Source organism: Schistocerca piceifrons, chromosome 2, assembly GCF_021461385.2.
Source record: "Schistocerca piceifrons isolate TAMUIC-IGC-003096 chromosome 2, iqSchPice1.1, whole genome shotgun sequence".
Lineage (NCBI taxonomy): Eukaryota > Metazoa > Arthropoda > Insecta > Orthoptera > Acrididae > Schistocerca > Schistocerca piceifrons.
The window spans coordinates 213,393,409-213,407,007 of record NC_060139.1 but is presented as its reverse complement, the minus strand read 5'-3'; the positions used below and the strand labels follow the sequence as shown (position 1 = coordinate 213,407,007).

The 13,599-nt window shown below is 36.8% G+C and overlaps 1 protein-coding gene across 4 annotated transcripts in view; it reads right to left on the bottom strand.

Moving 5' to 3' along the window:
- Positions 1 to 13,599, bottom strand: part of LOC124777952 (nuclear distribution protein nudE-like 1-A) — a 173,101-nt gene that overhangs the window by 16,103 nt on the left and 143,399 nt on the right. Inside the window, exon 8 of one of the 4 annotated variants that reach the window (XR_007015811.1) lies at positions 7,643 to 7,734. The exons of the other annotated variants lie outside the window; for them this stretch is intronic. The gene's annotated coding sequence lies outside the window, so the exon portion shown is untranslated. The remainder of the gene's footprint in view (positions 1 to 7,642; positions 7,735 to 13,599) is intronic. 4 annotated transcript variants of the gene reach the window in all.

Here is a 13,599-nt window from a genome sequence, read left to right as displayed (position 1 = left end):
TTCTAGTAAAACAGTATGCATAGATTGACTAATTATTTATTTAAAACTATTCTGAAACTCTCGTGGAAAGAATATGTAATCCCAACAATGAAAGAGGGAATGATGAGAACATGGTTGACAAAATGACAGGGAAAAATACATAATTGCTAGATTTTGAAACTAACACTGGTAAAGAGAAAAAGAAATGAGAAAGGGGATTCTAAGAGGTAAGAACACCAGACTATAGAGATGTCAGCTCTGTTCCTATTGTCCTCATTTGACAAATGGCCATAGAGATTGGTGCTCTCATGGCCCACATATTTTTAGTGTCTTATTGCAAATCATTACCATTCTTTCACATTTAAAATTCCCCTCGCTGCTTGATCTCTCTGTCATCATCTTTTCTTCCTTCTACTATATTTCTAACTTTTTTATAATTCCATCTTTCACAAAAATGTGTTCAACCATCTCTTACATCTATACATATGGCAATTATTTACACTTTGATGAACTAAACAGCTCTTCTTTCAAAGCACATTTATAGTCAACTAGATTTTTCATTTTGTCAGTGAAACCAGTAGTCTCATTCAGCTGCCCATCGATTTTTCACTTTTTTCTCATCTGAATTTCTAAGGGAGGGTCTCCTTTTAATGCTACTGTCTTTAATGCTATATACTTTTTACATTCTGAGGCAAGGCTTTCAGTGGATAATTTTCTTTGCACCAGCTAGTTTTAGTTTTGTTATCAGCAAGTTCCATGGGTCAAAAATGTAATTCTCATTATGATACGAAATGGGCCAGGTAGTTAATGATTGTAATAATTTTCTCAGTAAAAATATGAAAATATGCTCACCGTTCACCTAGTAGTCTTTTACTAATCCAAAGCAACATTTATTCTTCATACATATGCTGATTTATACTTAACTCTACGTGTAGCCTCACTTCCTCTCTATTGCTCATATTATATGACTTTTGGAATTTCTGATAAATGTGGCCATTTTATCTGTTTTTATGTGAGCATTATACAAAGTTTCCAGAATGAGATTTTCACTCTGCACCGGAGTGTGCGCTGATATGAAACTTCCTGGCAGATTAAAACTGTGTGCCCGACCGAGACTCGAACTCGGGACCTTCGCCTTTTGCGGGCAAGTGCTCTACTGGCAGAAGTAAAGCTGTGAGGACCGGACGTGAGTCGTGCTTCGGTAGCTCAGATGGTAGAGCACTTGCCCGCGAAAGGCAAAGGTCCCAAGTTTGAGTCTCGGTCGGGCACACAGTTTTAATCTGCCAGGAAGTTTCATTATACAAAGTTCTTTATTGATGACAATAACTTCTCTACTAAAGTGTCATTGATACACTCGCACTTTGTCAAAAATTGTTGCAGTCACAAAATAGTTGAAAAACTATTACAGGGTTTGTACACATTTTGCAGTCCCCCTCCCTTCTGTCACTGACATCTTTATTTATTGTATCTTGAGCTCAAATATTGCATAGCTTAGTTTTTTCTGTAGGGACCATCTGTGTGAAATTTTATTCAAACTGGAAATGGTAAATTTTATTCAAACTGGAAATGATCACTAGTCCACTTGATGTAGAATAATCATTTAGACAGACTTGTGCCCTTTGTCCTTTTCAAGAGCAATACGATATATTGAAAGTTTTCCACACTACTCCATTCCAAGTGTTTCACATGTTGTTACTGTTGAAAACATGCAGTTGCACATGAGACTGGTAATGAAGCACATATGTATTTTAAAAGTTGAACAGTGATTTCAGACACAAGAAGAAGTGTTACATGATAAAAATGAAGGACTGGAGCAAACTATTATACAACAAAATTAACACCAAAAATAGAGATGCTGCCAAAAATGGTAACTTTGTGGAGAAATAATATCATCAGTATATTAGAATCATACACATGCTCTTCTTTGAGATAATTCCACACACATTTTAAAATTCAATACTTTATGCTGTGAGTAGTTTAAAGGTAATATTAATCACTTTAATTTCAAAGCCTCATCTGTATCTCTCATCAACTTACATCAGTATTTGTGAGTGAGATTTCAGCATTACACAGTTTAACACTGTAATTAACAACCAATTACTGTTCACTATCTATTTAGTTTTCATTTTGATACCATATACTGCCTTGTCTAATCTTCCCATTCTTGGATGTAGTACTATATACTCTTGATGCTGCAACCTTTACATTTTTCATTTTGTTCCCATTTCCTCTGATACTCTGTATCTCATCTTAATATTTACATATAATCCCTTTGTGTCAGTCATACTAAGTGCACACAATTTCTCAAGTGGTTCAGTTTCACCCAATTTTCCCAAACTAAGTTCTGTACTTATACATACATTTTTTTTATTTCTTGGAATTGTTATCTTTTACATCATTCTCATTTTATCTCACTACAACCATTTCAGTAATCCATTTACTTCACTACTAACTCGTATCTGCATTAACTTTTCCCTCTGTTCCTCTTTTTTTCAGGCTCTCATACATCTGGATGAAAATACAAAACTCACAAGTACTGTACAACAGTAAACAGCGTATTTTTAAGTTAGGCACAATAATGAAGCACACCAGCCTCAGATTTATCTGTGTCTCTGAGGAGATGTTTGAATTTTTCCCTCTTAAACACACAAACTAAGAACTTGCATATTGCAAAGCAGTTATTCTAACAGTTTTTCTGCGCTGCCGCCACACACTGCACAAAGTTTAGCACGATTGCCACAAGTTTCCCCAAGTGAAAATCCCTGATTGCCAGACAAGTTTTAGCATTTTTCCCTGACAAATTTTGAGACATCAAGGGTACCGTATTTACTCGAATATAAGCCGCACTTTTTATTCGGTTTTTGTAATACAAAAAACCACCTGTGGCTTAGAATCGAGTGCAAAGTAAGCCGAAGTTCTGAAAAATGTTGGTAGGTGCCGCCACAACTAACTTCTGCCGTTGAATATATGTAGCGCTGCACAGGCATGCTTTGCAGGTACAAAGATAAATACTCTGCATAAAAAAAGGGGGGGGGGGGGGGGGGGGGGGGGGGAGATGAGCTTTTTTTCTCCGCCACAAGTTTCGACCACTGCATTTTCATACATTATCCAACGAAGTAAATACAAATTCTGTATTTTTCATCTTCGAATGTAGCAGCATTTCAATGTACTACGAAAATGCGACTGGCAAGACTGTTTGCGATGTTTGTCAATATGGCCAACTCTACGTTCTGAGTTTTTTTCCTACCTGTGAGAAGAGATGGTTATTAATAGGAACTTTTATGAATTGTGAACCACATGCAGTATTCTCTTCGCCATAAGAATAATACGAATATAAACATTTTGCCATGTATTCTTTCATGTTTGCTGCTATATCATTTAAATCCTGTCTGCCTAACAAACTACTAAACTAGAGTGAGACAACAGCAAACACGGAAGAATATACATATCATGTCATGTTTATATTCGTATTATTCTTATGCCTAATAGTGATACAGTCAGAAATGAAGCACGGCAATTGAATGGATTTTTAAATCTAAGATGACTCTAATTTCTGTGCAGAATGTAATGTACTAAAGAGGCATCTGCAACGATTTTCAAACGGAAATTTTTTTTCGCTAAACTCTCCTTCAGAACATCTTCTATCATACACAGTCTGTTATTTGGTCTTTGTTGATCATTATTAAAGAAAGCAACAGTAATAACAAATAGCAGTCTCTTGCCATTGTTTCGCTAATGATACAATTGCTCTCTTTTTTTATTGTAAGCGGCGATAGCGCACACAAAAGCAAGCCATGCCGCAAGCGGCGACAGGTCATGAACACTCAATATCAGAATGCAACCAACAGTGCATGACGCAGTACAGTAATGCATTTTAAGCTTAGAGTGACGTAAACACCTATAACAAAGAGAACGACACTTATGAGATCAAAGAAAAATAAGCAATCAATTCAAACCAGACGAAGCACATGAAAAAGGAAGGGTTGTTGTTGTTGTGGTCTTCAGTCCTGAGACTGGTTTGATGCAGCTCTCCATGCTACTCTATCCTGTGCAAGCTTTTTCATCTCCCAGTACCTACTGCAACCTACATCCTTCTGAATCTGCTTAGTGTATTCATCTCTTGGTCTCCCTCTACGATTTTTACCCTCCACGCTGCCCTCCAATACTAAATTGGTGATCCCTTGATGCCTCAGAACATGTCCTACCAACCGATCCCTTCTTCTGGTCAAGTTGTGCCACAAACTTCTCTTCTCCCCAATCCTATTCAATACTTCCTCATTAGTTATGTGATCTACCCATCTAATCTTCAGCATTCTTCTGTAGCACCACATTTCGAAAGCTTCTATTCTCTTCTTGTCCAAACTATTTATCGTCCATGTTTCACTTCCATACATGGCTACACTCCATACGAATACTTTCAGAAATGACTTCCTGACACTTAAATCAATACTGGATGTTAACAAATTTCTCTTCTTCAGAAACGCTTTCCTTGCCATTGCCAGCCTACATTTTATATCCTCTCTACTTCGACCATCATCAGTTATTTTGCTCCCCAAATAGCAAAACTCCTTTACTACTTTAAGTGCCTCATTTCCTAATCTAATTCCCTCAGCATCACCCGACTTAATTAGACTACATTCCATTATCCTTGTTTTGCTTTTGTTGATGTTCATCTTATATCCTCCTTTCAAGACACTGTCCATTCCATTCAACTGCTCTTCCAAGTCCTTTGCTGTCTCTGACAGAATTACAATGTCATCGGCGAACCTCAAAGTTTTTATTTCTTCTCCATGAATTTTAATACCTACTCCGAATTTTTCTTTTGTTTCCTTTACTGCTTGCTCAATATACAGATTGAACAACATCGGGGAGAGGCTACAACCCTGTCTTACTCCCTTCCCAACCACTGCTTCCCTTTCATGTCCCTCGACTCTTATAACTGCCATCTGGTTTCTGTACAAATTGTAAATAGCTTCTCGCTCCCTGTATTTTACCCCTGCCACCTTTAGAATTTGAAAGAGAGTATTCCAGTCAACATTGTCAAAAGCTTTCTCTAAGTCTACAAATGCTAGAAACGTAGGTTTGCCTTTCCTTAATCTTTCTTCTAAGATAAGTCGTAAGGTCAGTATTGCCTCACGTGTTCCAGTGTTTCTACGGAATCCAAACTGATCTTCCCCGAGGTTGGCTTCTACTAGTTTTTCCATTCGTCTGTAAAGAATTCGTGTTAGTATTTTGCAGCTGTGACTTATTAAGCTGATAGTTCGGTAATTTTCACATCTGTCAACACCTGCTTTCTTTGGGATTGGAATTATTATATTCTTCTTGAAGTCTGAGGGTATTTCGCCTGTTTCATACATCTTGCTCACCAGATGGTAGAGTTACCCATATAAATATGGACGGAGTGCCTGACGCATAGTAATGGCTACCTGGTAAAGCTTAATTGCTAAGCTTACGACTCGAACCAAACTACTGTAGCTGTATCGTCGTTCATTTTGATTTGGAGGTGCAGCCTAAAACTTTTCTCTCCCCTTGAATTTCGAGTCTCAAATTTCAGGTGCAGCTTAAATTCGGGAATTTTTTTTTTCCTTGAATTCGAGTCTCATTTTTCAGGTGCGGCTTAGATTCGAGTAAATACGGTAAGTTGACAAAAAAAGTAGACTTCCGTATTTCTAAACGTGTGAGTGAAAATCTTAAGTACTAACATCAACCTCTTTTGTAATGAACTGGTTTTAGATGGAGAAAGCAATCCAAATGGTATATATGTTTCATTAAGACCACTGATGTTATTTTATTTCAATAAAGTGAAACACATTTGGTGACAAAAATACACATTTTGTTGGAGTTGCAAGACAGATTTAAAATACCTTACCTGCTTTCAGAAATAACCTAAGAAAAAAGTAGGCCTCTTGAAAGAAATGTATAAGGTGGGGAAGAGTTGTGTAAACCAACACTATAGGTAACGACCAATAAAATGTCGGTTCTACTATGTTCGTTATTGTCAGTTATTGCCCACTTTGTTATGTCTATTATTCTCCAGGTATTGTGCAATTTTTCTTACAAGAAATACATGAGTAAATAGCGTACAAACTGCCAGCGACTGCCACAATTTTCTTCTCCTTATCGTCCATACATTCTAATATATAAACTACTTTTGAAGTGCCAAAATGTACTAGAATAAATAAAATGTCTACAAAATGCCACACTGTACAATGTACATGCGGTGAGACAGTCGCAATTCCTGAAATCCATCGCCTGTGGGCTCTGGCCTGCCGAGGAACACCACAGTTCTGGGTCCATGGATATAACTCGCCGCATTACGCCACAAACAGACAGACCCAGCCTGCGGGCAGATCGACGAGACTATATCCGACAGGCAGGGGCCACACATTAGTGGGAAACTATGGGCTTCAGATTGGCAGGCCTGATCCATTACAGATACCTACAGAAATGGCCTGCAGATTTGGTCTGTCATGGAAGCCCACTCATGTGGTCAGCTTATTCATGTATCACAGACACCATGTTGATGAAATGAGATTGCGGTGATCACCCACACAACAGATAACTTGCGAAATATTCTGAGAATCAATACTAATGAGGATAGGTAGCAACTCAACTCACTGTAAAGATGATCGCTGAGCCATAGATAGGCACTTTGTCTTTTCTATCACACTCTCAAAATGAAATTTTTGGCCATAGCCTTTGACTGAAAATGAGAGTGTACACACATTCACACAATCACTCAGACACAACTCATGCACACATGACCGTGCCGCTGCATCAACAAATCAGCTCCAAACAAACCACTCCTCATGCCCCCCTACCTCTCATCGGCTGCTGCTAAGCTAGCAGCAAGTAGTGGTGGCAGCAAACACTGACTGTAAGCTGAGGGGAGGGGTGGGGTGGGGTGGGGAGGGAAGGGGAGAAGCAGTAAGAAAGAGAGAGTAGGGAAGCTGTGCATGTACTAAGCTGCACCCAGCCAGCGACAAAGCATGACATTTCAGTAAGCAACAATTTCATGCTACTGAGACAAAAATGAAAATTTTCCAGTTTTTTTTTTTTTTTTTTTTTTTTTTTTTTTTTTTTTTTTTTTCCAAATTACCCTGATACATTTGAAATTCCCTGATTTCCAGAGCTTGTGGCAACCCTCTTTATTAATAGTCAGCAGTTAATACGAAAGAACAAACATTTTTTGTGGTATAAGTGGTTACAGTACTTTACACACCCATACAAACACTCAATTTTTTTTTACAATAAATAATAAATGCCCTTGAAGATGTAGTGGCATAACAGACAAGAGCTCGTTATTCCTATTGTTCCTTCATTAATAAAGGCTAAGGTAAAAAGCTAGTCTGAATAGTAGCATTCCCTAGATCATCAAAATTATAAGTTCAATATTTCATAAACAACTCACTGAAATTTTCTTTTCTTTCACTTACTGAATATACCTCGATTCAAGTCTTAATAGTCCAATATTTTTCCTAAAATTCCCTATTTTTAGGTTATGGGAATTATGCTTATGCAGTTTGTGGGAGTACAGAACAACACACCAGTTTGTCGAGTTGTTACTTATTTGCATTATATCACAGGATTAGTAAGGAAGCAATTATGCCAGGTAACTTCACAGAAAACGCAATGTGTATAGACATGCAGCAAACTAACAGACCTAAACTACCGCCGCTGGAGTGAGCATGGTGAGGTACGTCGGCTACACACACATCTGAGCTTGTCACAGTCTGAGCACAACCATTTCTCAAGCTGTCAACAGAACAACACGAAAACTAACCACTGCAACTACTGTAATATCCACTTTACATTATTCATGTATAAACAAACAACTCTTACAATGGGCACTGCTTACCTCTCATTAACTTATGTAAATGTGGCCAGGACTGATGAAATAGAAATGTTTTTCATGTAATTTGAAAGTTCCAGTTACATTCTCTGTCCTGGACTAAGCAGTAACTCTTCTACAGTGTCTCTCAAAATGTAAAGTGGCATTTACAAATGAAAAGCAATCTACAGAAACTTCGCAATCACATATAAATATTTCTAATAAATGCAGACATATCCACTACATTTTAAAATTACACAGCAAATTGGTAAGTGCCATGAACACTTTCAATATAAACAGGAAAAGAGATGGTTATTGTAAATCAATAAGAAAATAAGCTTTATCTAGTAAATGCATGCTGTTTTTCCTTCTCTCCCCTTGCATCCTACCCATATTTCTCCCTTACATAGTCTACATCATCATGCATCTACAAAAAAATACACATTTTGGAAAAATTAGAACATGCAACAAAGGCTGGCAAAATCCTCTCACAATTAACTATTTTTAAATTAGGTGTGAATGTCAAACTAACACCAATATGTCTACATGTGCTGCTGATCAACAAATTGTACAACTAATAACAAACCAAAAAAAGAAAATAAATATCACCCGTTCTGCAACTATCATTTGTTACCAGCAACCCAGTTTGAACCTCTTAGATCAGCATCAGGCAATAACCAAATGCTGCAAACCCCAGATAAAATGATGTGTGGCCTTTTTTATACAATCTTTCCTTAGTAAGAAATATGTATCTGTATCACTAATATTTATGTAAGTCAATTTATCTGTGCTTATGACCTTTAGTTATCACTTCATCACCACGTACAACGGGAAAAAAAAAAAAAAAAAAAAAAAAAAAAAAAAAAAAAAAAAAAAAAAAAAAAAAAAAAAAGATTTGTAAATCAATAATAGCTGCAGAACACCATAGAAGTATTTCCTTTGTTTGTTGTTTATGTGACGTTCTGTTAAGTACGCACAGAGAATTAAGTCATACAGTACTGAAATTTGGGCTTCAGCATTGGTGGTCAACATCAATACTTAAGACAGATCTCTAAGTTCAATAACAGCAAGTAAAAAGATAAAACATATATTAATATTAACTACAAACTCCGCTGTACCGGTCCCAAGCCCGGGGCCTCATTATGCAAGTGATGAGGAAGGAGGAGGGGGAGGAGTAACAACCTCGTTTAAAAAACCAGAGTTCACCTGGCCCGGGTGATAGTACTCTGTCAGGGCCCCTTTGCTAGGGTTACAGCGAAGACCTCAACGGTAGTGAAGGCGGAGAGAACGAATCTCGGTACGGTGGAACTAGCGGAAGAGGCACATAATACAATAAATCCACCTTGCGTCTGACTTGTAACAAGCGGCACTGTGGTCGGCGTCTGTTCACCAGAGGTGCGGCCGTAATACAAATTCTGGAACTAACCACTCCAGTCTTAACCACTGAGCTTTTCTGAGCTCAACCCTTTGATTCTAAGTACTATTATGGAGCGTTTTAGTAATTACAAAATTACCCCAGGTGGTAACAAATCCTCCGCCATCAGTGGCGCAACTAGTCTATCGGATTCTGGGGAGACTAGGCTGAAACGCTATATCCCAAACCAGAGGAAATCGAAGTCTTTTGACCGACTCATGCCCAAGGTCGAAACATTTTTTGGAACTATCAATATTAACTCTCTCTTGACACCAGGAAAACTCTATAAATTAGGAGACACACTAAAAGAACAAAATATCAAAATTTTAGCCCTGCAAGAAACAAGGTTGCCTGATGAGAATACCATGGATTTTGGAAACTACCGATTGTTTAAAAGTAAAACAGACAAAAGAATTCTTAAAAACACTCCGCATCTGGGTGTTGCATTCGCAATTTCGCAAGACATTCTTGGCTCCGTAATCGAAGTAAATCCAGTAAACAACAGACTAATGACAATTTCCATGAAATGTGCAAATAAAATGTACTGTTTAATTAACACACACATGCCTATCAACCAGGAGAATAAAACAAATCCAGAAAAAGTAAATAAGTCATGGGAAGTGTTAGAGAATACAGTCTCCAAAATTCCTCAAAATTATGTAAAGATTTTAATGGGTGATTTTAATGCACAGTTAGGGAAAGAGAGAAAATTTAGAAAAACGGTCGGTGAATTCCCTGCACATAAATGGACCAATCAAAATGGAAAGAGGCTGGTAGAATTTTGCAGAAATTTCAATCTGAAAATTATGTCAAGTCATTTTAAGAAAAAACCTTCAAAACAAAAGACATGGCGATCACCTAACAAGGACATAGGTGAATTCCAAATTGACCATATTGCAATCTCGTATCCATGTCACAAAGAAATTTTAAATGTTCAAGTTCGTAAAGGCGCCAATATTGACTCAGACCATTACTTAACCCATGTGAAACTGAAGCTAAAACCCCAAAATTTCAACAAAAGGACACCATTAATCCCCAAATTTGACACCAGTAAAATCCAACCATCATTATTAGCAGACGAATTTGACAAAACAAGTGCACAAAATTGGAAACAACTCAAACACAAGATTATCAAAACAGCTCAAGATCAAATTCCTTTACGAAAACACAAGAAACATGCTTGGTGGAATGAAAACTGTGATCATGCAATCAAAGCCAGACAAGAGACATTTAAAGCATGGAATAGCAACAAGACAGAAGACACATATGATACATTCCTGACAACTAGAAAAGACACTTCAAAACTAATTAGACAAACAAAAAGACAATATGAGAATAGCCAACTCTTAGAAATTAAAGAAGATTTTCAGAAATACAATACCAGAAATTTTTATAAAACTTTTAAAACCAAAATAAAGGGGTACCAACCCCAGAATCTTTGCTTCAAGAAGGAAAATGGACAGTTGGCTCTTAACAACCAAGAAAATTGCAAAGAACTTTCTAAATATTTTAAGAATCTTCTAAATTGCCCCGAGCCCACAGAAAGATTTCCACCAAAAATTCCCCAACAATGCAATCCAGTTTCACTTGCACCAAATGAAGAGGAAATCATTAAAGAAATTCATAGGTTGAAAAACAACAAAGCATCTGGTGAAGATGGAATTGTTGCAGAACTTTTAAAGGCAGCTGGTCCAAAAACCGTTAAAGAAATTACTTCAATCATGCAAAACATTTGGCAAACTGAAAAAATTCCTGATGAATGGAAAACCGCCTTGATTCACCCACTTCATAAGAAGGGAGACAAAACTGATGTTAATAATTACAGAGGAATTTCTCTTCTTCCAGTCACATACAAAATCCTCTCTCAATGTCTTCTGAACCGAGCACAACAACAACTTGAATGGAAAATTGGCGAATATCAAGCAGGTTTCAGGCCAAATAGATCTTGCCCAGAACAGATTTTAGTCCTCAAACTAATTCTCAGATATCAAAAAATTTACAATAAAAAACTAGTTTGTACCTTTGTAGATTTTAGAAAGGCTTATGACTCAGTGGATCGTGAATCTCTTTTCCAAATTGTGAAAGAACAAGGCCTGGATCCTAAAACCACGGCAATTATCAGAGACACGCTAACTGGTACAAAATCAAAAGTAAAGTTCAGAGGAGAAATTTCAGAATCCTTTGAAATAAAAACAGGCATGATGCAAGGTGATGGACTCTCTCCGTTGCTATTTAACTGCGTTCTAGAAAAAGTAATACAAGAGTGGCGCGAACGAAAAGTGGAGTTCAAAATTGACCAACCAGTTAAATTAGGACGAACAAATATTCGAATAGACTGTTTGGCCTTTGCAGACGACTTGGTTATTCTAACGCAGGACATCCAAATTGCTCAGAAACAAATAGAAATTCTTAAAGAAACAGCAGAAAGAGTAGGTCTCCAAATCTCATTTGAAAAAACACAGTATATGACTAGCAACAAACTGGCACCCAAACTTTTGGAAACTAAGTATGGAAAAATCAAAAGAGTTTCGCAATTCAAATATTTAGGTGAAACAATCTCAGAGACTGGTCTAGAAAAAATTGGAAATGAAATTCGTTGTCAAAAGATGGAGACAGCTTTTAGACTTACAAAAGACATCTACAACAAAAAATGTCTCTCGAGGTACTCTAAATTGAGACATTACAACACGGTCATAAAACCAGAGTGCCTTTATGGGGCTGAAACGCTAATTTTAAACAGAAAAAAGGACATTCAAGAAATCCAAAAAAGAGAAAGAAAAGTAATCAGAAAAATTCTAGGTCCAAAATATACTGAAGAAGGAACATACAGGGTAAGAGCAAATAGTGAAATTCAACAATACACCAGCATATATTCGGATATGAAAAAACGCAGATTAAAATTTTATGGGCATATTAAAAGAATGGATGCTACCAGACTAACTAAACAAGTAGTGGAATTCTGCGAAAATCGAAGTAAAGCTAAATTTGAGACAATAAAATGGATTGCTGCTATAAAAGAGGACATGAAAGAGGCAGATATAAAACAAGATGAAATTCAAGACAGAAAATTATTTGGGCAAAAAATTCATGACTGGGTAGTTGGTCAAGCTGAAAAACCAAAGAAAACTGGAACCACATGGTCTGATGAAAGAAAAAGAGCTCATTCCGAGAGAATGAAAACAATTTGGGCAGAGAGAAAGTCTAAAAGAAAATAACTGAATGCCCCGTGATTGTACTTCGCGTGGTCCAGTAGGGCCCAAACGTGAATAATAATAATAATAATATTAACTACAGTAATTTAGCCTAAAATTTAATTTCTATGGACTCAATGTGATGTTTTGCCGAGGGGGGGGGGGGGGGGGGACCTTCAAAATTTTAAGAGCTGGGGGAATTGGCGATTGGACAGAACAGAAGCTCTAAACAAATGGGAAATGGTTGGATGATAAAGCAAAGAAAGCAATGAGGGATAATTCTCACTTTTTTTCAATTTGTTAAACTTTTATGACTTCCATAAAGACTTGCTATTCAGTACCTCCTTTCATTTATACACATGTAACTGTATTATCTTCCACACACTCGAAGCCCTACCTTTCTCTTACTATTACCAACAGTCTTAATGCCTAACTTAAAATATTCTACATATTTTGTCTTTCTCCATTTCCAAGAGAGTTACCTTCAGATATAGTCTCACACTCTAAATAAAATATCCATATGAATAATTATTATAACTCTCAGATTTACGCAAGGAATCCAAACTGAAGTTGTGCCATTACTCAAGTTCCTCCAAATCAATAACATACTGTGAATGTAGCTGCCTTTTACAATTAAAAAAAAAAAAAAACACAGAAATTATGATGTAATAAAGAGTTATTGTTTAAACAGTACCTTAAGTTTCCATGGTAGCTTTTGATAATATCTGCATTTTATGATTTCAGTGAATTAAATGAATGTAATTATGAACCTTCTTCCTGGTTATCTTGAGAATACCCTAGTTCCTCCAAATCAATAACATACTGTGAATGTAGCTGCCTTTTACAATTTTGAAGAAAAAAAAACCACACACACAGAAATTATGATGTAATAAAGAGTTATTGTTGAAACAGTACCTTAAGTTTCCACGGTAGCTTCTGATAATATCTGCATTTTATGATTTCAGTGAATTAAATGAATGTAATTATGAACCTTCTTCCTGGTTATCTTGAGAATACCCTGCACTACCGCAGCACAACTGATTTGTAAAGAAAGGCCAATGCTTGGTCACTGAGAATTTGAGTGGGCTGAAGAGACGGAACAAAAAATACTTCAAAACATCACTGAACCACCTCCAGCTTGAACTATACCCTGCACACAGGGCTGAATGCCTGACTGGCTCATT